Below are 25774 nucleotides of genomic sequence, written 5' to 3'. Positions count from 1 at the left end.
AAAAACCTTGATATAGATATTGGAGATGATATTTCCATGTCTTCAACAAGCCACACCAATCAAGAGGATGAGGCATGCATGGCGGGAGAAGCCCAAAGTGATCATAGCATAGAAGAAGTGGATATTGATGCTCTTTTTGCTAAATTCAAAGAGCAAGTGGAGGAATCCTCCAACAAAGCCACTTGCAAAGACATAGGCAAAGCATGAAGAAGACCCCGCCAAATAATAGGGGTAATACGACAAGAAACTTTAATAAAGTTAGGAACCATCTTTAATAAAGATAAGTGGAAGATGAACATAATGTCGGCCAGTGGAAATAATGAGAAGGCCACGTTAGTATGACGGCCTTATCATTTCTTTATTGGCCATTGTAGAGATTGTGACCACCCTTTTTATTCGTTTTGTTTTTCCAACCTCTATATAAGAGGATGTATGTTTTAGTTAAGGGGAAGGTTTTAGAACCCTCTCTCTCTGATATCTCTCTCTCTCTTTGTAATATTTTTCTATGTAAGTTTTTGAAGTTTGAATAAAAGTTTCCAATTTGATTTAAACATCGATTGGTGCGGAGCTCGTCTCCAGGTACTTTTCTATATTAATTCCTTTGTATTCATAGCCCAATGATGGGCTGAGCTATTTATAGCATCCAGGAAGAATCCTCTACTTGTGAGGACCGCAAAGATCTTCAGCAAGAAGAGTATATGTCTTCAGAAGAGGATTGCTTACATTGTCAACAAGGATTGGAATGTGACAAGGAAGGAGAAAAAGAAGATGATCTTTATAAGATCTATTCTCAGTTTAAGGAAATGAGTATCAATGTCATTGATAATGACAAAATAATAGAACTCTTTCAAATGGTCAAGGATCCAGAAATAAGGGCTCAAATTATTGAAAGATCAGTAATACTACATCTACCTCTAAGAATGATATTATAGAGGAGATCCCTACCAAAGAAGGTTCATATACCATGGCTGAGGTTCAAAATCTATTGCTAGAAAGGAGGAAACTTACAAGTTCCCCTACTACGATCAGTGATCTAAAATGAGAGATTAAAAATCTCAAAGAAGACATTCAAAGGCATAAAGAAAAGAATATCATCATAGAGGTTCGACTTGATAGTTTCGAAACCCGAAAGGCATTGAGTAATAACTCAGCATCTTCGTCCTCTTGTGAAGGAGAAAGCAATAATCTTGATTTTCTTAAAAATATGAATTTTGGTAATTCAAAAGGTGATTTTCTACAAAGCCTAGAAGCTTTTACTTCTCAAAATTTTTTATACGAAAATTACTCTTTTAATAGACTATAATTATAAAACAAATTCTGAATTATCCTTGTTGATATTATTTTTAGGAGGGGCTACTCCCTCAATAACTCATTCTTATGGAAAATCAATCTCTTCCCACTTAATCGGTCTTCGAGTGACAACCTTAGATTTTCCAAAATTAGTTTCTATAAGAATAGTCTTATTTTTGAAATCAATCATTTTGCACATAGGATTTAAAGTATGTAAAAGCTTATAATAAATTCTATAACAGATGCAAACAACTTCAGTTCCAGACATATAATCATAACCATGAAGTTTAATATTTAACATAAGAGAACTTAATGAATTCTCATTTTGCAAAGAAATCTGCAGATTAGGATAAGCATTAAAATAAACTGGTCCATAAGCAAGACTAGTTTGAATTGTCCCTATACGGGATTTCTTCTAGTTATGATTTCTACCATCTCTTAAAGATGCTATAAAGCTTTCAGGTAAAACTCTCAAAGTAAGGGGCTTAAATGCCACCTGTACTAAACCAATATGCATAAAACGATAAATATCCCTATAAGGGGCTAAATCATTTTCAGATAATAATCTGAAAGTCTGATTGTCACTATTAATAGTAATAGTTTCCTTAGTAGTTTTAACCACCTGTTTGAGATCAAGTTTCTCAAAGGTTCCCATCTGATATATAATCCTAGGGGGTATCTTAGGCATAGTCCACTTATTAAGTAGATCTAGGTGTTGTGGTATATAATATTCTTCTTTTCTACTGTTTTTAACGGTAGATCTTCCTTTTATGAGATTCATGATTAAAAGAATGTTGAACTATATCATCTATAGTTACTAAAAGTCCATGGCTCTGATACTATTACAAGTCAGATCGTTCAGTAGACTAAAGGGGCTTTTACGAATTTTCAGTAATCTAGGCCAAGTTTATGAAATCTTCCTTCTATCCGAGTCCGCCCGAGTCCGCCCTTCACACGGGTAATCCAATGGATCTCTTCACAACGCCTTTCATAAAACATGCCGAAGCACGCCTGGATTACCTATATTCGACCTTAGTCCAACCGTTCAATTCAATTCATAATAGACACAACGCCATCTACTAATAGTAACTTAGTATGATACAGTTCAACACAAATAATTTAGCCCATCATTGGGCTATGAATACAAAGGAATTAATATAGAAAAGTACCTGGAGACGAGGCACCAACCGATGTGTAAACAAAATTGGAAACATTTATTCAAACTTCAAAAACTTACAAAGAAAATATTACAAAGAGAGAGAGATATATCAAAGAGAGAGGGTTCTAAAATCTCATCTACTTCTCAGATTAGAGAAAATTATAGATGTGGCAATATTAAAATTGATAAAAATAATATTACTAGACCTGTCTCAGATCTTGATATAACTGAATTTGAAATGAATTTCCCAAATGGGTTATCTACTTGAAAGGTTTTTATGATGTCTGAAAAACCCATTGACTTTAGCTCGGGATCACTGGCAAGAAAGCAGATTCCTAAAGAATTTCAGGAATCTAAATGGATACCGTTTCGAAAATTGCTTTTCAAAAACTTTGATAAAGAAGAACAAAATAATTTTCAAGAAGAATTTTATAATGATCTGATTGAAACAAAGAAAAATGTGATTATTTCTTTTGTTCCTTGGTTTATGTGTAAACATGTTCATAACTTCATCTCTGTTATAGAAAGAGATTTTACTCTAAGTAACGGAGAAATTACTAAATCAGTATTTCCCCCATTACAATCTTTCCAAATTAATAAAAATGATAAATTGTGAATTTTAATGCTTTTTCTAAATTATTTGAAAATGATACTGCTTTAGTTACTACCCAGCATATTAATGCCATGATTAAGCAGAATAATTATGCCAATTTCTATATGAGTATATTAGGAGAACATATTGTTACTCTTCATGATAAAGTTGATAAACTAATCTCTCAGCTCAATTTCGATCATAAAGGTGAAGGTAAAGTTGCTCAACCCAACATCCAGCCTCCCCCGGAGATTGAGGATTTCAAATTGAAACACTTCTCTGATTTAGAGAATTTCTTAGAAATAACTTTCAAAGGTAATAACCTTAAACCTCTAAAGGTTAATAACCAAGAAAGAGGAGAAAGTAGTAAGAAGATAGAGGTTCCTGACGAGATTAATAAAATCTCAAAAAAAATGCTAGAAAACCAGTTCAAAGGATGTACTACAATCCTAGACCTACTCCCCAAGATGTACTCATGGAAGAACATGAACATATTATAATTAATAGTTATAATGGGAAAGAGATTTATGAATGGAATATTGATGGTTATACAGATCGACAGATTTATACAACTGTACATAGAATGCTAATGTGCAATACTATCTGCAAAACTAACAAAAATTCTGATAAGACTATTGCAGATATGATAACTGCAGGATTTAGCGGCCAATTAAAAGGTTGGTGAGATAACTATCTCAGTCAACAACAAAGGGATACCATTCTCCAAGCAGTCAAGCAAGAAGAACAGGAGGTTACCCAAAATGTTGTTTATACTTTGGTTCTAAATATTATAGAATATTTTTCAGGATAATGGTCAGATAATAGTGAGACCATTAGAACTTTGGTTCAAAACCTAAGGTGTAAGACTCTTACGTCGTTCAGGTTTTATATATATGTTTTCTTATACAGAGTTATGGAACTACTAGAGTGTAATAGCACTCATTGGAAATCCAAATTTATAGATGGATTGCCTTCCCTCTTTGCTGAAAGAGTGAGGAAAACACTCAGAGGTGAAGGGGTTAGTATCAAATATGATGATTATACTTATGGAAATCTGATTAGTGCTTGTGTGCAGGAAGGAATATCCTTATGCAATAAGATCAAGTTGAATCAACAGATCAAAAGGCATCGTCTAAATGAAAGACAACAATTGGGAGAATTTTGTGAGCAATTTGCTCTAGATATCCCCATGTCTGCTTCTATAGAAAGAAAGGAGAAGGAGAAGGAAAAACAAAGCGGTTTTAAACTTGTCCGACTCTGCTATCTGGATGTGCCAATAACCTAATTTCAAGTCAAACTTGGAAAATATTATGGCATCATAAACCCTATCTAATAAATCCTTCTTATTAGGAATAGGATACCCGATCCATTTGAGTGCTTGTTTAAGTGGTTTATAACTGATGACTAATCTGGGGGAACCCCTTTCTTGCTCTGCATGTTTATTAACATAAAACGTTGTACTAGACCATGGAGACTTGGAATGCCTTATAGGGCTTTTTTGAAGCAAAGACTCAATTTCCTTTTTGCATAGTTCTAGTTAATCAGAATTCATCTGACAAGGTCTTGCTTTTGTAGGAATATTATCCTCAATAAAGTTATCTTCATATGGGAGACTTACTACATGCTTCTTTCTATTCCAAAAAGCATTTGGATGATTTCCGCATATCTCAATGGATAACTGATTCTGTAATATAGCAATCTTATCCTGTAATTTAGGATTATGGAGAACATTATCAACTTCAATGCTATTGATCCCACCCTTTAAGAAGCTGACCTGGTTATTATTTAAAATCATTTTTGAGGTTAATTTATTGATCATCCTCGTAAAAGGTTTTGTAATAAACTCAAGTATAAAAGGCTTGTTATTCCAAGTACCAATAATTTTTTCATTATCCTAATAAGTAAGGGGGAAAATATCATTTATAAAAGGTACGCCCAAAATAATTTGGTTTGGATTATAATTATTAATATTATTATTATTATCATCCTAGTGCTTTTTGGAACTGAAAAAAGCATATTGTCACTCTTCCTTATGAAGATACTTTCTCTTAGGATGATATTCCTACAAAATCACGTCCTTGTCAAATGAATGTTGAATTGGTTGAATTCTGCAAGAAAGAAATTGATAATTTGTTACAGAAGGGTTTGATAAAACCTTCAAAATTTCCTTAGTCATGCACTGCATTTTATGTCAATAATACAGCTGAAAAGGAACGGGGTGTTCCCAGGTTGGTAATAAATTATAAGCCATTAAACATATATTTGAAATGCATTAGGTATCCTATCCCAAACATAAAGTATTTATTGTCAAGATTATATGACGCCAATATATTTTCTAAATTTGATTTAAAATATGATTATTGGCAGATTCAAATATTTAAAGAGTACTCTTATAGAACTGCTTTCAATGTCCTGTTTGGACAATATGAATGGAATGTTATACCATTTGGTTTGAAAACGCTTCTTCTGAATTTCAAAAAATTATGAATGATATTTTCTACCCATATTTGGACTTCATCATTGTTTATATTGTTGATATTTTGGTTTATTCAAGAACTCTTGAAATACATATTAAACATTTAGATATTTTCAAGAAAATGGTTATACAAAACGGTTTGGTGATTTTTAAACCAAAAATGAGTCTATTTCAAACTGAAGTCAGAGTTTTAGGACATCTTATTTGTCAGGGGAAGGTTACCCCTATTCAAAGATCGATTGATTTTTCTTCTAAGTTTCCTGATGGCATTACAGACAGGACGCAATTGCAGAGATTCTTGGAAAGTTTAAATTATATTTTCCCCTTTTACAAGAATTTATCTCGTGATTTAGCCCCGTTATACGACAGGCTAAAAAAGGATCATAAAGCACCTTGGACTGATAGTCTCACCAACTTGGTCAAAAATATTAAACTTCGTGTTAAATCTTTGCCTTGCCTAACTCTTGCTAACCTAGCTTGGCAGAAATTGTAGAGACAGATGCGTCTAATATTGGCTATGGAGGAATATTAAACCAAATCAATCCTCATGATAAAACTGAATATCTAATTTGATATTTAATTTTATCATGAAGATTGATTTGTTTTAATATTCCTCCATAGCCAATATTAGACGCATCTTCTCCAAAATGATTATAAAACAAATCAGTCCTATTGAAGATTGGGGTATTTCCTCGATGACAAAAAGGCAATTTTGCCTTAACAAAGTCTTACAATTGGGAATATATTCAGGCTTTTAATAAAGTTCTCCATTATAATAACGAAAGACACAAACATACTTGGTTCATTAAAGTATGTGCAAAGATATTTGTTAATCCTATTCCAAATTGGTTTTTAAATTGGTGGTCAAACCATGGGCCAACGATAAAAATATTGTCGTTTCTCAAGATATACAGAGAATGGGTTAATGTTTCTCCGGACCTTAACAATCTATACCACTAAGAACACATTTATTATAGGCAACAAATCGAACAGATATATTACGTTATAGAATTTTCTGTTCCCTGGATTCATAAATGGGCTCCAGAAGTGGATTTCACTGAAGAACAAATCCCCTGTTTATATCGGACTTATTACAACAATTTTTGGGATAAATTAATGAAAAAAGACCCCCCCAAACAAAGTCATTATATGGACAAGAACTATTGGACCTGATTTCCAAGACAATTCAAGATTATAAATCAATTCCTCATAAAGGAATAATTGTTGACACTTCAGTTAGACATGGCTAGAAAAATTTCTAACCAAGATGGAGATGATCAAAATGAAATGATTAATAATTATTTGGAAGTAGTCAAGAGAAATTTTATTCTTAATATAACACACTACACAAGATCAGACTCGTCTATGTGCAGTGAAACAAGTGATGATACTCATGAGGCTCAGCCATATGAATCAAAAGGGCCAGTTTCAGAAGACACAATAAAGAAAGCAGAAGATTTCCTCTCAAAGCAGAAAAACAATGTTTTGCAGATAAGCATTATCAACAGTAGAAACACTGTTGCAACAGTAGATATACTGTTTCTAAGACCCGCATAGGGGACCCTCTACTACTATTCCTAGATTCTTTTTAGTTTCTATAAATAAGTTTGTTTTGTTTTGTAAGAGGGCAAGGTTTTTCAGAAACCATTCTCTCTCTTTTGTGCTCACTCTCCCTTATTCTCTATCTTTGTAAAGTTCTGAATTTGCCGGAGACTACCGGAGTTGTTGAATAAAGTTTTAAGGTACTATTATTCTTCCTTTCATTTCTTTCCTTTAATTTTATTACTTTCTCCGATCTAAGCCAAGACTATGTCCGGCTAAAAAATTATAGTTATGCCAGATAACTAACTTCACTTTTATATCTACCATGAAAGATCTAGACTTTATCTAAATATGAATAAATTTATATATAGTTTGTTGACTTGGTTCTGAGATAGTGGTACAGTCAGATTCAATACAACAAGTTAGTGGCTTTGTCTTAGTGACTTCGTCTAGCCAGTCGTGGTCTCAGCCCTATAAGGAATAAAAGGGCGCTTTATACCCAGTTAGAACTGTTAGACACATGGGCTCACTAACAATACGTATTTGAATCTCGACAGACCCTTGCTTGGGTAAAAGGATTAGATCCTTCCATACAGTCATTAAACTATAGAAAATTTGTATATATTTCGATTTGGATTTCTTCCTTGTATTGGGATGTTAACAAGCTAGATTAAAGATGACCGCGCGGACTACCGCCTGTCTTCTGAGATCATGTTTAGCCTAGGAGCTTTCATGGTAAATATGAAATTGATGTGAAGTATTTCAGCATAGATATATTCTCTTAATCATGGATTTAGTAGATACTAGTTCTAAAACTACTCGATTGGAAGAGGTAGATATACCTCAAAACCTTGATTTATTAAATAAATGGACTATTCCGAAAGTTGATATAAAAACCATTTATGATTATGGTTGGTTTGATAAGATCTCTAATAAATAGTTGATAAAAACTACTGAACAATCTCTAGCGTTAAATTCGTCAAAACAGACTATTCGTTTGTTGAATAAACGCGATATTGATGTTTATAGAAATCAATACAAGTTCTTGCACATTGGCATGGTTCAAATTGCTTTTAAACCCCTAACTCTTAAAGGGTTACCTGAGACATTTTTAGTTGCTCTTCGCGATGCGAGAAATTTGAATTTTAGACAATCTTTGATGGGTTCAATTGAATCACGGTAGCTTATGGCCCAGTATATTTCAATACTCAACCAAATTTGCAATTATCTTTGACTGATTCTAATATATTAGATGCTTTAACTTTAAATGTTAAAACGCATGGTTATAATTATACACCTGGATCTGAATTAATTTGTTTATCTTATAGAATCTATTTCAAATTGCTTACTACTTTGAATCCTAGATGTAAATTATATGATACGTCTTATCAAACTATTTTAGTGGAAACAAATTTCGCTAAGTCTAAGGTCACTACTAGAAGACCTATAAAATGGGAAGAAATTAATTTTCCTACTACTTGGACTTTAGACTCTGTTATACCTCCAGAACAAATGACTACTGCTGTCACTAATTCTGAATATTCTCATATTACTCAAAATTCTGATGGAAAGATTTGTATTCAGTTTGATGAAAAACGTGTTCCTTATAATAGACATTCTTTCTCTTTTGATAGAAGATTACTTGTCATCCAACACATCTCGCCGATTGACCCCAGTTATGGTCCAGCTCGAAATCATGCTACTTCTTTGCATACATTATCTTCAGTAATAGCTACTGATAAAAATAAAATTAAAATTAATCCTAGATTAAATATTGTTCAAACAAGTGATAAATCATCTGATATTTCTGATAAGGATATTCCTTCTACATCCGAAATGAATTTTAATCTTAATGATACTTAATGATGAATGTACACCAAATTGATTTTAGTCTAGGTTCACTAGCAAGAAAGTATATTCAAAACGAATTTGCAAGTGATAAATGGAGCCAGTTTAAAACTTGATTTTTTGACACTTACAGCACAAAAGATTTGCATAATATTTCACAAGAATTTTATGAAACTTGTGCTTTGCATAATCATATTATGTTCTTCGTACCTTGGTTTATAACCACTTATTTACCTTAATTCATCAAAGTCCTTGAACGATCTTATAAAGATGAATCAGGTAATATTATTAAGGCTATTTATCCGCCTCAGGCACCATTTATACTTCCTAATAATACAAGGATCAGTTTTATTGCATTCCAAAAATTCATTGAAAATGATGTGGCTACGATAAGTATTAACGGGATTAATAATCTCATTTCTTAGAATAACTATTTAGGTCTTTATGTGAAAGTTTTAGGAGAACATATTAGTTCTCTCGATAAAAAATTGGATGATCTGACAATTTTATTTGGTCAAATTAAAAATGATTTAAAACCTTCTGAAAAGGCTTTTTTGTCAAAACAACCTGATGTACCTATTCAGAGACCTCTTGAGATTCAAGATTTTATCTTTAAACCACTTTATGATCTTGAAAACCTTCTTGATAAAAAGTTTTCACAATTTAGGGCGAAACCCATTAGTTTATCTGAAGATTTTGCAGATGAAATGGAAACCACTTTTGATTTTAAAAATCAAGTTGAAATAGAAATTAATAAACTTCATGGTTATCCTAAAAAGAATAATGGTAATTATGCTCATCAACCTCGTATGCAAACTTATTATTATCCCCGTTCGACTCCTCAAGATGTCCTAATAGAGGAACGTGATTGGAACCAAACTAATACTTCTTACAGTGGAAGTGAGATTTATGAATGGAATCTCAACGGTTTAACTGATAGGCAATTAACCATACTTGTTCATAGAATGCTTATGTATGCTACTATTTGCAAAAGTGTTAATAACATAGATAGAACTATTTGTAAGATGATAATTGCAGGTTTTACTGGTCAACTTAGAGGCTGGTGGGATAATTATATGAGTATTGAAGCAAAAGCTGCAGTAATTAATGCTAAGGCTGCTAATGAAGGTATTGATAACCTAGGATTTGTCTTACTAAAAAATAAAGAAGACACAGTTTATACCTTGGTCTTGACTATTCTCGAACATTTTAATGGTAGATTTACCAATCAATATGAGACCGTTCGTTCCCTGTTATCGGTCTTCGATGTAGGCATTTAGGAGAATTCAGATGGTATAAAGACACTTATCTTAGTCAGGTAATGGAACTACCTGAAAACGGTCTTGAACACTGGAAAGCCAAGTTCATAGATGGCTTACCTCCCTTATTTGCCGAGAGAGTTAAAAAAAACTCCGAGGAATTCTCAAGGAGCTATTCCTTATGGCAATTTTACTTATGGAAAATTAATAGGAGCTTGCACCGAAGAAGGTATTAATTTGAGCAATGAATTGAAACTCTCTAGACAGCTTAAGATGGATAAGCTTAGAGAAAGATCTCAGTTAGGAGACTTTTGCATTCAGTTTGGGTTACCAGATGCAGGGAAACAGACCAAACATAGAGATTCTAGAGACTCTAATCCCGAAAAACCTTATAGAAAGAAAAGGTCTAGACGAAGATCTAGGGAAGAACGGGAAGAGCGAAAAGCTCATCGTAAATCTAATAGATTTACTAAGAATAGATCTAGGCGAGATCTCGCTAAGATTAAGTTCTACAAATTTGGGCATATAGCACCAAATTGTAAGCTTGAAAAGCTTAAAACTCTCGAGTTAGAGGAGGATTTGCATGATAAGGTCTATAGTTTCTTATACACCTCTAGTTCTGAGTCCGATTATGATGATGACAATTATTCTGAATCAGGATCTTAAATTGATAAACCTGAAACTTCTGGTAATACTCAGTCAGCAACTATAGATGCTTGTAAATGTAGAGGTGATATTTGCTCTTGTGAACATGATGAATTTTATAAATTACAATCTCAATTTGAAGATTTGAATATGAATACTATTACTTCTGATAATATGATAGAGTTGTTAAAAGAAGTTACTGATAATACGTTACGTGAAAAGATTATTCAGCTCGCTGCTAATAATAAGGCTAGCTTGTCTAATATTATTGAAAAATCAAAAAATGAATTTGAATATTCTACTCCTTATTCTTTATCTGAACTCAATAATAGACTTTCTAAACAGCATGTTGTTATTCGTGATACTTCTTTTGATGACCTAAAAGGAGAAATTGAACAATTAAAACAGGAGATTAAATCTCTTAAATAAAATCAGATTATTTGTGATCACTGCCTTACTCAGATTGAGTCTGCTAACAACAAAGGAAAATATATTGTTGAAGAAAAAACTCTTGAAAAACCTATTAATATTGATCCTAAACAAAATATGTTTTTAGGAATGATGCAGGTTGTTACAGCTCATAAAGGGTCTATTAAATGTACCATATTAATTGATAATACTTTTTCTATAACTAATGTTGCTATGATAGATAGTGGAGCTGACGTAAGCTGTATTCAGGAAGGTCTTTTGCCTACCAAATATTTTGAGAAAATAACTCATATGGTCAGATCGGCTTTAGGACATGCTTTAGATATAAAGTATAAACTACCTAATACTCGTATATGCCAAAATAAAGTCTGCATTCCACATTTCTTTTTCTTGGTAAAAAATCAGTTATACCCTCCTATTATACTTGGAACTCCTTTTATAAATGTGATTTATCCTTTTACTAATATAACTGCTAAAGAATTTTCTGCTACTTACAAAAATCAAGATATTAGTTATACTTTATCACTGATCCTATTTCTCGTGATATTAATGTTTTGATTAATATGAAACAAAAGCATGTGGATTCCTTACAACTTGAATTGTTTAGCATGAATATATTTGATACTTTAAGATCAACCAAAGTACAAGAAAAGATTAAATTAATATCTAAACAGATTGTTGTTGATATTTGTGTTGATCATCCTAGTGCTTTTTGGAACTGAAAAAAGCATATTGTCACTCTTCTTTATGAAGATACTTTCTCTTAGGATGATATTCCTACAAAATCACGTCCTTGTCAAATGAATGCTGAATTGGTTGAATTCTGCAAGAAAGAAATTGATAATTTGTTACATAAGGGTTTGATAAAACCTTCAAAATCTCCTTGGTCATGCACTGCATTTTATGTCAATAATGCAGCCGAAAAGGAACGGTGTGTTCCCAGGTTGGTAATAAATTATAAGCCATTAAACAAATATTTGAAATGGATTAGGTATCCTATCCCAAACAAAAAGGATTTATTGTCAAGATTATATGACGCCAATATATTTTCTAAATTTGATTTAAAATCTGGTTATTGGTAGATTCAAATATTTAAAGAGAACTCTTATAGAACAGTTTTTAATGTCCCTTTTGGACAATACGAATGGAATGTTATACTATTTGGTTTGAAAAACGCTCCTTTTGAATTTCAAAAAATTAGGAATCATATTTTCAACCCATATTTGAACTTCATCATTGTTTATATTGATGATAATTTGGTTTATTCAAAAATTCTTGAAATACATATTAAACATTTAGACATTTTCAAGAAAATAGTTATACAAAACGGTTTGGTGATTTCTAAACCAAAAATGAGTCTATTTCAAACTGAAGTCAGATTTTTAGGACATCTTATTTGTCAGGGGAAGGTTACCCCTATTCAAAGATCGATTGATTTTGCTTCTAAGTTTCTTGATGTCATTACAGACAGGACGCAATTGCAGAGATTCTTGGGAAGTTTAAATTATATTTCCCCCTTTTACAAGAATTTATCTCGTGATTTAGCCCCATTATACGACAGGCTAAAAAAGGATCATAAAGCACCTTGAACTGATAGTCTCACCAGTTGGTCAAAAATATTATTAAACTTCGTGTTAAATCTTTGCCTTGCCTAACTCTTGCTAACCCAGCTTGGCAGAAGATTGTAGAGACAGATGCGTCTAATATTGTCTATGGAGGAATATTAAAACAAATCAATCCTCATAATAAAACTGAATATCTAATTCGATTTCATTTTGGAAAATGGAGCGATGCTCAAAAAAATATGTAACGGTAGTGCAGAAAATGTTAACTATCGTTAAATGTGTATTAAAATTTCAAGATGATTTATATAATCAAAAGTTTCTTATTAATATTGATGCTCAATCAGTCAAATATATGTTTGATAAAGATTTTAAGCATGATGCTTCAAAATTAATGTTTGTCAGATGGCAAGCACAATTAGCCCCTTTTGATTTTGAAATTCATTATAAAAAGGGAAGTGATAATTCTCTCTCAGACTTCTTATCTAAAGAATATCTTGCTTCATAAACAATAGGTTTTTTAGCTTCTTTCCTGATAAAGATTTAGTTACTATTTTAAAGGTAGTTCCTCTTAATAGAGATTTACAGGAACGTATATTATGGAGAATCATAGACGGTATGATGATGGATATCATCGCCAATTATATGATGGAAGAAGCACTCTATGAGAGCTATGATTATTATGAATGCTATAACCTTCTTGATGAATAAAACAAAATGTTTTGTTTGTAGGATGGAACCTCCTTGGGTAACTAAGGGTCGAGGAAAGGGAAATAACCCAAGAGGAAGGGGAAGATACTCCCCAAGTTCATCAAGATCGTCATACAGATCTTCATCCAACACACCAATTAAACAAAAGGGAGGAATGAGTTTATTTAATTTAAACTCAAAAGATCATGAGGCAGCTTCATCAGTACATCTGGAAGATATTCCAGAAAATAATCCATTATATGCCCAACTACAGGCATATTTATCACAAAAGCAAAGTAATACTTTTTCCTCAATAGCAAAAGATGATGTTGATGATATCAAATCATATGAAAAAATAGAAAAAAGAGAAATGATATTCCTCTTAGAAAACTCTGAGATACAAAGAAAAGAAGAACCATGGAAGATATTCCAATGGTATTTACTCAATGGACTTTATTTCCCGGGTGAGTCATAAAAAACTCGGTCATATTATGAAACTCTGCTGATAAGCACAGGTGTTGAATTTCAGCACTTCTCAAGTTATAATACCAGTGAGAATGTTTATAACTTCTCCAAAATGATTATAAAACAAATCATTCCTATTGAAGATTGGGGTATTTCCTCGATGACAGAAAGGCAGTTTAGCCTTAACAAAGTCTTACATATTGGGACTATATTCAGGCTTTTAATAAAGTTCTCCATTATAATAACGAAAGACACAAACATACTTGGTTCATTAAAGTATGTGCAAAGATATTTGCTAATCCTATTCCAAATTGGTTTTTAAGTTGGTGGTCCTACCACGGGCCAATGATAAAAATATTGTCCGAACCATTTCTCAAGTTATACAGAGAATGGGTTAAGGTTTCTCCGGACCTTAACAATCTATACAACCAAGAACACATTTGTTATATGCAACAAATCAAACAGATATATTACTTTATAGAATTTTCTGTTCCCTGGATTCATAAATGGGCTTCAGAAGTGGATTTCACTGAAGAAAAAATCCCATGTTTATATCGGACTTATTACAACAATTTTTGGGATAATTAATGAAAAAAGACCCCAAACAAATTCATTATATGGACAAGAACTATTGGACCTGATTTCCAAGACAATTCAAGATTATAAATCAATTCCTCATAAAGGAATAATTGCTGACACTTCAGTTAGACATGGCTAGAAAAATTTCTAACCAAGATGGAGATGATCAAAATGAAATGATTAATAATTATTTGGAAGTAGTCAAGAGAAATCTTCTTCTTAATATAACACACTACACAAGATCAGACTCGTCTAGGCGCAGTGAAACACGTGATGATACTCACGAGGCTCAGCCATATGAATCAGAATGGCCAGTTTCAGGAGACACAATAAATAAAATAGAAGATTTCCTCTCAAAGCAGTAAAACAAAGTTAAGCAGATAAGCATTATCAATAGTAGAAACATTGTTGCAACAATAGATATACTGTTTCTAGGACCCGCATAGGGGACCCTCTACTACTATTCCTAGATGCTTTTTAGTTTCTATAAATAAGTTTGTTTTGTTTTGTAAGAGGGCAAGGTTTTTCAGAAACCATTCTCTCTATTTTGTACTCTCTCTCTCTTATTTTCTTCCTTTGTAAAGTTGTGAGTTTGCTGGAGACTGTCGGAGTTTTTGAATAAAGTTTTAAGGTACTATTATTCTTCCTTTCTTTTCTTTCCTTTAATTTTATTACTTTCTCCGATCTTAGCCGAGACTATGTCTGGCAAAAAAATTATATCTATGCTGGATAACTAACTTCACTTTTATATCTACCATGAAAGATCTAGACTTTATCTAAATATGAATAAATTTATATATAGTTTCTTGACTTGGTTCCGAGATGGTGAAACAGTCAGATTCAATACAACAAGTTAGTGGCTTTGTCTTAGTGACTCTGTCTAGCCAACCGTGGTCTCAGCCCGATAAGGAATGAAAGGGCGCTTTATACCTGGTTAGAACTACTAGACACATGGGATCACTAACAATACGTATTTGAATCTCGATAGACCCTTGCTTGGGTAAAAGGATTAGATCATTCCATACAGTCATTAAACTATATAAAAATTTGTATATATTTTGATTCAGATTTCTTCCTTGAATTCGGATGTTACCAAGCTAAATTGAAGATGACCGCGCAGACTACCGCCCATCTCATTATTATTATTATTATTATTGTTGTTGTTGTTGTTGTTGTTGTTGTTATTATTATTATTATTATTATTGTTATTATTATTATTATTATATAGTAAGTTTAATGGAAGGAATACAAACTGAAATGTTAACTTATTGTCAATTGCATGCAATTCCTTGTGATTGTGATTATGATTGCTGGTTGTCTTGGGTGCTACACTTGGTACATACATACAGTTGACTCGAGTACCATGAATGGTGCATGATTTCTCTTGGTTGACTTGGGTACCACACTTGGTATGTATTTGAATGGATCGCGTACCATGCTTGGTACACGATATCTATATGGTTGACTCGAGTACCGTATGTACACATTACTTACAGTTGGTTCGGGTACCATAACTGGTACATATGATTGTTTGTGTGTGGATTTAGTGAACCGAGTTTAATTTTTCATAGTGTGACTATTAAATGTCGATCCATGAGTGGCTGAGTATTGTGTTAGGTGCTGATGGGGTTCTGGTAAGACTAAGAGTGCATGTTAAAGACATCTTGAGGGATCCCTGGGTGGTCTAGGGTACTTTAAAAGTGTTCTAAGATTACGTGAGGGTTGTTATGATGGTTGGTTATGATCTATGTGGTTATTGAGTCAGGTGAAACAAGTAAGAGTTCTACTGATAATAGAGTTAGTTGGTGTGTTTTGGAGTCCGGAATGAAATTAGTAGATGAATCTCAGTGGGGGTAGAATGAGTGGTTTTATAATTAATTTATATGATAAAAGGGTTAGATTATGATCTGATATGAAGGTGAAGTTAGCAGCGAAAAGAGGTGGGGTGACTTGAGATAGAGAGAGTTCTGATGTAGTATCACTTCATGGTAAGGGCGGCATTTGTCGGATATGGGTCCTAAATTGTATCACCAATTTGTATGTTTCTTTAATTATTTGTGTGATATTATGTGGTGGATTCATGTCAACCGAAAATACCTACCATTACGTGTTGTTTGTACTAATACTACTCTTGCTAAGCCACTTGGCAAAGTGTGGTTGCAGGAACAACGATGTTTCTTAGGGATTATGAAGATGATCTCTGACAACTTCTACCTCTCTTCCCTAATGGTGGGAGTTGTGTCTTATTACTTATGAATTTTGTAGTCTTATAGGAGCTCTTACACCTGTTTAGATTAGTTCCTTGAGAGGGATGAATGTATTTCTTAACAGTGCTTATTTATAATCAGTTTGAAAGTATTTATGTATTTAAATAAGGTGATTAGTTTATATTTTGTTCACTTTTGAACTTCATGTTTTAGTTTGGGGGTAAGGGTTCTCCTATCTAGGGGTTTAGAGTATGTGTCTGCATGATCTGGTGGATTGGGTCATGACATTAATTTATTCAGGTGATTATAAATAGGAAAGATTTCGCTAACAAGTTCACAATAACAAATTTTAATATCTAATGTGTCTCAAGGAATGGTCTTTTTTTAATTTCTTAGATATTTCATTCAAAGCATTGAAGTGATTTTTTTATTATATTAATTAAATAAGGTATTTGCATTGTATGATTATAAATATAAATGTATTATTAATAAATCAAAGCAGTCTACCAATTAAATTGCTCCAAAATCGTATGTTTGGAACTTGATCACAAATGATTATATTTGGCTCGCAAGAAATTTATCACAAAGGTTGATCTAGAGGGAGACAAATATTATTCTTCAAAATGCAATGCTGAAGTTAAATATGTTATTCACAGGTTTGAATAAACAATCCAAATATTTTTAATTTTAGTTAAAAATTATATAACAGTCAATTTTATGATTCAGATTCATATTTGGAATAGAACTAGATGTGATGACCTTGAATGTTGTTTTTAGAAAATTTTGAAAAAAATTACAAGTGTATGTATTCCTCCCGATAGTTGCCCCGATTCATGTTGGATCAGTTTATGATGTTAGCTTTTTAGTGGGATCTAAAATTTGTGATTTTTTTTGGATGTTTTAGAGTTTTGGAGAATTTTAAGTTGATATAAGTGACTTTAATCAACATCTGGAGCTACGGGTCTCAGAATGTAATTATGTCATCTCCATTAGTTCCACAATGTGGATTTTGGTACAGGAGTATTATCGTATTTAGTTACAGAGTCTTGACGTAGATTTGAGCCCTTGAGTTGGGAGTTTAAGTGAATTTCGACCAAGATCTTAATTTAGTCAACATTCAGAGTTCGGGTGCTCAGATGGATTTTTGCCAATTCCATTGAATTTAGGAGGTGATTTTACGGCTAGATGAGACCGTGGTTCAATTTTCAGAGGTTTTAGGGGTAAGTTTTTCTTTTTGGTTTAAAGTTGATTTATTGTGATTTTAATGGGTGCCAGGTCATAAAGACCTTGAATCTATATTTCAATGGATCCATTAAGTCTAGAACATCGAATTTAGTTGAGTAGCATATTTGGTTGGTGTGTATGAGATCCCAAACAAATATCTATGGTCCTTTCAAAGAATTCTTAGTGTCTTGATGTTCTGTTGTTGTTTTATCTAGTGTCCTCCTTTATGTTCGTGGAGCCTTGTCTGTGTTCTTAAAGGGTTGAGTGCTCTAATCTCCAAAACATGATCCCTTAGCCACATTCGTCAAAGGTTGAGTTATTGACCTTCACGTTCGCAGGGAGCTTGTCTGCGTTCACGAGAGGTCGGGCTGTTTGGTTTCTATAATCGCAGCCGAGTGTTTGTGAGTCCTCATGCTTCGAGGAAGAATTGTCATTGCTTCACTTTACTTCTTGTATTTCAGTTTTGGACATGATGTATGAGCTAGGCCTAATTTCATTCTATTGTACTAGATGGCTATTGAGACAAGTGTTTTAGACTTCCGCTTTTCTTTTATAAAAATTATTGGACTTGGACTATTGTTTTACTTCTATTGTTCTATTTCTTATGTTATGAAAGCTAAGTGGTTTGTATGGGGTCCTTTGGGGTTCTATACACCATGTTACATCTAGGGGGTACCATTGGGCCGTGACAAACCTAGTAATCAGAGCACAATGTTTAGAATGGTCCTAGGATGTCTTATAAGCCACATCGAGTAGAGTTTTGTTCATGAGTGTGAAACACGCCATATTTATGAATGAGGGATACAAGATAATTAGGAAACTCCACTTCTTTCACTAATCTAAAGTCGTGCGATAGAGTTTAAATCTATAAAGTCTCTCTCCTAATCCTTATCTGATTCTCTACAAGATATGGCTACTCGAATAGCTTTTGGTAGAAGGAATATAACATTCCAGAAAATGGTAGACTAAACTAGAGTCTAGCATGAAACTAGTAGGCTAAGTTAGAGCTTAACGTTAGGGTTAGAGCCATGAAAATACCACCCCGTACCTTGAAATTTATGTTTAGTGTTAGAACGTCAAGGTCTAAACCCCAAGGACCAACCATGGGTCTTTAAGGAAAAGACCTAAAAGGCTGCCTGGGCAGTGACCCACGAGGGTAACCTACGTCCCGTAGGTGGGGGTCGTGGGTCAAGCCCCTCAAAACAGCCCCTAGTCCCCTGACCAATGGTTCACCAGCACGGACCGTGGTCCCACCCATGGTCTGTGGGTCACCAAGTCGTAGGTCATGCCTGAAACTGCCATTTGGCATTTAAGGCTAGGGGTCTTTTGGGGATTTCCTTTTTATTTAATGGTTATGTGGTGTCGTTTTAAGCCTATTTTAAACAACTATATAAGTATTTTTCCCACCTAAATTAACCCATCTAAAGTCATAACTCAAAAATCCCCAAATCAAAAACCAAACCCTCTCCAAAATCATCTCTCTAGAACTCCAAAGAAGAAGACGAAGAAGATCAAGTTAGGGCTGGAAGAAGGAGGTTTTCTCACACAATTTTTTTGGATTTCTTCACCTAAGGTATGGTAGTTTTTGATTCATGGATTGCTTTCATCCATGAAGCCCTCAAACTCCCAATTTCAAAGTAGGAAATTCCCTAAAAGCTAGGGTTTTCACTCTAAGTCATGGAGTCTTTCTAAAAACATTTTCATTGATTTAATTATCATATATTATGATTGAATTGTTGATTATGATAATTTTTATGCGAAAATCTCGCATGAATCCATGAAACCCCCCATAACCCTAATTTATGACTTGTGATTTGGGTGAATTGTAGTAAGATGAATACTATGAAATTGTACTTGTAGTAGTTAAGTTATTTGAATCATGTTACCATCTATATCTAATGTAGTAAATCTAGATATATTGGTTGAATTTGATCTATAGCCCTTGAAGGGCAAAACATGAGAATAAGCTATGTGAATGAGACTTGTGTGTATACAATTAGATTGCTTTGAGAGTTAAGTGAATATATTATAATCTAATTGTTGTATTGATTGGATGATTATCCTCATGTACACACTTAGGTATGAACATCACACAATGTGAAAGGTTTGTCACATATAGTGATTATAAGGTTGAAGACTAATCTCACCTATTGAATCTAGGAGCTTTATCATGAGTTTGTTGGATTGAGTGTCAAGACATTCTTCCATAATTATCAACTTAAGTCAAGACTTAATATGAACTCAATGGGAATTAATGCTTAGCACCGAGTGGATATGAATATGAGATGGAAGCTTATACGATAGTTGAGTCCGGCTTTCCAAATGGGTTCCTTTTACACAAGTTGAGTCCGGGTTCCCAAAGTAGTTAACTCATGAGATGGAAATCTTCTACTTTAGTTGAGTCTGGGTTTCTAGAAGCAATCTCCTTATCCCATAAACTATGTTCCCACATAGGTCTTTAGCTAGTAGATCCACTTAAGCTAAGAGTTTGGTTCTACCTTAGGCAAGTAGGACAACCCCTTTTCGGTGTGGGGTAGACACCGGATTCCATGGTTAAGCTCTCATGGTCTATGTTGGTTAAAGCTAATCACACTATGGTAATATGAACTAGAATTAGAGTTATGAACTATAGTTACTTAATAAGCTTTCCTTAGTGTGCGTAGGAGTATGTGATCTTATTTATACATTGCACAAGGGTTCTTTGAAGGTTCTTATGGTTTGTTTCCATTATATGATGATCAATATGTTGAATATGCTTGTATCTTATGCTTTTACACTAATTTTCATGATGAACTATAAACTTGGTAAAGTGCATACATTTCAACCAAAATGTCCTTTTTAGCATGATTTCAAGGATTTTTATGCATGTCTATCATACTTAGTGCATTTTTGTACTAACCCATATTTCTTCTACATTTTCCACAAAGTGTAGGTTCCGATGTTTGAGGTGTTCTTCCCTTGATACAAACTTGGATCGACTATTCTCCTAGCTTGTGGTGAGTCCTCATAGATCCGAGGATGAGTGTTATCTTGTTGTTCATTTCCTTTCATTGTATTAGACTTTTCAGATTTCTATTGTAAGGGTTGTGGCCCTATTTTGAGACTTAGATTGTAATAGACGGCTAGATGAGACAATGTCTAGACTTCCGCTTTGCTTTTATGAAAACTTCCTAAGACTTAAAATGTGTTTTTACTGTTCATTGTTCTTTACTTATGTGATGATATATTAAGTGGCTTTCATAGTGCGTTTAGGGGTGTTATGTGCCATGTTACGTCTAGGGGGTAACCTTGAGTCGTGACAAGGAATGTGAAGGAGAATGTGGAACAAAAAGCTCCTCCCCAAGCTCCTCAAATTTCGGTCGATCCTTTGGCTGAGCAGGTGACTAAATGTGGAGTTTAGGGCTACTTTCACATGTCGGCTCAAGCCGTGACGGCCCAAGACAATAGGGAGGTTGCAGTTCTCGTGAATCCAAATATGGGTACGGTGGTATCTAGAGTGAGGGACTTCACTAGGATGAATCCTCCAGAGTTTCATGGTTCTGAGGTTGAGGAAGATCCTCAAGAGTTCATTTATGAGGTTTATAAGGTTTTGATAATCATAGGAGTGACGCTGGTGGAAAAGGTGGAGTTGGCCGCTTATCAACTTAAAGGTGTGGCTCAAATTTGGTACAACCAATGGAAAGATGGGAGACCGAAAGATACGGGTCCTTTTGATTGGGAGAAGTTTAAGCCGCTTTTCATGATAGTTTATTTCCCCTTAAGATAAGGGAAGCCAAGGTGCTTAAGTTCATTAACCATTGACAAGGGAGTATGAGTATGAGGGAATATGCTTTAAAGTTCACACAATTGTCTAAATATACTCCAAAAATGGTTGCCGATTCAAGGGAAATTATGAGTAAGTTCATCTCGAATATGTCCGAAATGGTGGTTAAAGAATGTCGAACTGCCATGCTCATTAGTGACATGGACATATCTCATCTCATGGTTCATACATAACAGATTGAAGAGCAGAAACATAAGGAAAAGTCTAGGGAGATAAAAAGGGCTAAGACCGGTGATGGTAATTTCTCTCATGCAAGGTCCGATGGACATAGTCCTCCTAGATTTCGAGAAAAGTTTTCTGGTCAAGGAACCTCCAATTCTCCTCCTAAGTTCAACAGAGATAGGGTGTCTAACCCTAAGACTCAAGGAGGTAATGTTAGTGGATCTTCATTCCCATGTCTACTTGTATTAGGTATGGAAGAAAACACAAGGGTAAGTGCCAAGCCGACACATATTGTTGCTTTAGTTATTGTAAAAGTGGTCACAAAATGAGGGATTGCCCGATGCTCATGGCTAAAGGAAGAGAGGGAAAGCAAGCTCCTCCTAGTGGTTCGGGTCCTAATGCTCCTAAGAAAAACTGATTCAATACACTTCATACTAGTGGTGAACAAGAGAGTTCTCCCGATGTGGTTACCGGTATGTTGAAAATTTTCCAACTTGATGTTTATGCTTTACTTGATCCCGGGGCTACCTTGTATTTTGTGACATAATATGTGTCTATGAGGTTTGATGTTTTTCCGGAAGTGTTGTTAGAACCTTTTTATCTCTACTCCTATTAGTGATTCTATTGTGGCTAAGAGGGTCTATAGAAAGTGTCCTGTTTCCTTGTCCCATAGAGTTACTCTTGTTGACTTGGTAGAGCTTGATATGTAGATTTTGATGTTATCTTGGGTATGGATTGGCTGCACTTATGTTATTCTTCTATTGATTGTAGAACTCGTGTAGTCAATTGTTAGTTCCTGAATGAGCCTGTCCTAGAGTGGAAAGGGGGAAGTTATATGCCTAAGGATCAGTTTGTCTCTATCTTATATATAGAAAGACGATTTCTAAGGGTTGCATTTACCATCTAGTTAGGGTGGGGGATGTGGATTCCAAAACCCCTACTCTCGAGTTGGTCCTCGTTGTTTTTGAGTTTCCGGAAGTGTTCCTAGATGATTTACCCGGTATTCCTCCCGAAAGGAAAATAGACTTGGGTGTTGACTTTCTCCCAGATACGCAACCTATTTCTATTCCTCCTTAATGAATGGCTCCGACAGAACTTAAGGAGTTGAAAGAATAATTCAAAGACTTGTTGGATAAGGGTTTTATCCGACCGAGTATCTCTCCATGGGGTGCTCCAGTTTTGTTTGTTAGAAAGAAAGATAGTTCTCTTTATATGTGTATTGACTATCACCATTTGAATAAAGTGACCATTAAGAATAAGTATCCCTTCCAAGGATAGATAATTTGTTTGACTAACTTCAAGGAGCAAGTTATTTCTCGAAGATCGACTTTCGGTCGGGTTATCACCAATTGAGGGTGAAGGAAGATGACATTCCAAATATGACTTTTCAAACTCGCTATGGTCATTATGATTTTTTGGTAATGTCTTTTGGGTTGACTAATGCTACGGCGGTGTTTATGGATTTGAAAATAGGGTGTTTTAGACAATACCTTGACCTGTTTGAAATTGTGTTCATTGATGATATATTGATCTATTCGAGAAGTGAGAATGAGCATATTGATCATTTGAGGATCGTGTTGCAAATTCTTAAGGACTAACAACTTTTTTCAAGGTTTAGCAAATGTGAATTTTGGTTAAGGTCCGTGCTTTTCTTGGCCATATTGTTTCAAGTAAAGGTATTTAGGTGAATCCTAAGAATACGGATGCGGTCAAGAGTTGGCCTAGACCTCTAACTCCTTCGGATATTTGAAGTTTCTTAGGTTTGGTCGGCTACTATAGAAGGTTTGTTGAGGGGTTCTCTTCAATTGCCTCTTTTTTGACGGCTTTGACTCAAAAGAAGGCTAAGTTCATATGGTCCGAAGTGTGTGAGAAGAGTTTCCAAGAGTTGAAAAATAGACTTACTTCCGCTCTAGTGTTGACTTTACTGTAATGGACGGATGGCTTTGTTGTTTATTGTGATGCCTCTAGAATTGGGTTAGGATGTGTGCTTATGCAAAATGGGAAAGTCATTGCCTATGCCTCAAGGCAACTTAAGATTCATGAGAAGAATTATCCTACCCATGACCATGAATTAGCGACGGTGGTTTTTGCCTTAAAGATCTGGAGGCATTATTTGTATGGTGTGCATGTAGATGTGTTTACCAACCATAAAAGTTTGCAATATATGTTTAACCAGAAAGATTTAAATCTTCGCTAAAGAAGGTGGCTTGAGTTATTGAAAGATTATGATATGAGTGTTCTCTATCACCTCGATAAGGCAAATGTGGTGGCGGATGCTCTTAGTCAGTTGTCTATGGGTAGTGTTGCTCATATTGAAGAAGAAAAGAAAGAGATGGTTTGAGATGTTCATAGATTGATCCGATTAGGTGTTCAGTTAGTGGATTCCACCAAATGTGGTGTTATGTTTCACAACGGCTCGAAATCGTATTTTTTGGCGGATGTTAAGGCCAAGCAATGTCTTGATCCAATTTTAGTTGAATTGAAAGAAGTGGTGCTTAAGAAATCCGTTAAGGATTTCTCCCAAGGGGGAGATGGTGTAATTAGATATCAAGGTCGTTTGTGTGTTCCAAATGTTAATGACTTGAGGGAACAAATCTTGTCATAGTTTGCGGTATTCCATTAACCCGGGAGCCACCAAGATGTACCGTGATTTGCGAAAGGTCTATTGGTGGAATGGGATGAAGAAGGATATTGCGGGATTTGTGGCTAAGTGTCCTAATTGCTAACAAGTTAAAGTAGAAGATCAGAAACTGGGAGGTTTATCCCAAGACATTAGCATTCCTACTTGGAAGTGGGAAGATTTGAACATTGTAACACCTCAGACTTGAGAAAATAGAAAATGCAGCTTTCCAGGATCTGGTGTTAGAACCAATGGAAGCCACCGACGGACCATGTGTTAGACCATGGACCATAGGTGGGATCACGTGGTTCAGTCCTAGACTTAGAGAAAATTTGGGATCTAAAGATGACACCTACGACCGTGAATCACAGTCCATTGATTGACCCACAGACCGTAGGTTGGTTTCGTCGTTGGATTCCAGAGTTTGATGATCTCTGATCCCACTCACGGTCGACCAGTACGGTCCGTGGTTGGACCTATGGACCATAGTTGAGGGTCAACAATTATTTAGAGGAAAATAGTTGTTATGTCAACTTCAAACGGTCATATATTTTAGTATATAATAAATTAGGTGGCCTATGACCTATCAAATTAAAGATAATTGAATCCTCTTTCCAACGCCACCGAGTTTGCTAAATTCCACGCTCAGAGTAAATTGTTATGCATGTTTTGGTGAAGCCCCGTCGGGCAGAGCATGACCGACAACTCCTAACGACAGTTGGTAGGTCAACCAAAAGCCCGTCAGTCCAATAGTAGGTGGCACTCTGCAGATTTAGGTCACAGTCGTTTTGGTCCTTTACCCTATGCGTTGGGCACTTAAACTACATTGTTTAATGTCTAAACTACATCGTTTTACTCAGTTTAAGCCTAATAACTTAGTCAAACATACCCATAGCCTTTATTCACTAAAAATCACCCAAACTTAGAGCAAAAAGGAGAAGAAAGAAGCAACAGTTTCCCAAGAATAATCAGAAGGTTTGCTTCAAGTTTCTGCCCTATAATCGAAGGATTTCTCCGTAAATTTCATCACCAGGTATGTGGGATTTCACTAGTGGGTTCTTTTCATCCACTAGGTCCCTAGAATTCAGTCATATTCTTGTTTCTCCATATCTTGTTTAGACTTAGTGTTTCTAAAACCTTAGTTAATTGTTGTAATTTAGTTGTTATAGTATCCTAAATCGAATTAGCTTGTTTCTTGGAAA

The sequence above is a fragment of the Solanum verrucosum genome, unplaced genomic scaffold (assembly GCF_900185275.1).
Source record: "Solanum verrucosum unplaced genomic scaffold, falcon-dt-bn FXZP01000198.1, whole genome shotgun sequence".
Taxonomy (NCBI): Eukaryota; Viridiplantae; Streptophyta; class Magnoliopsida; order Solanales; family Solanaceae; genus Solanum; species Solanum verrucosum.
Note: the sequence above shows the minus strand (reverse complement) of the source record.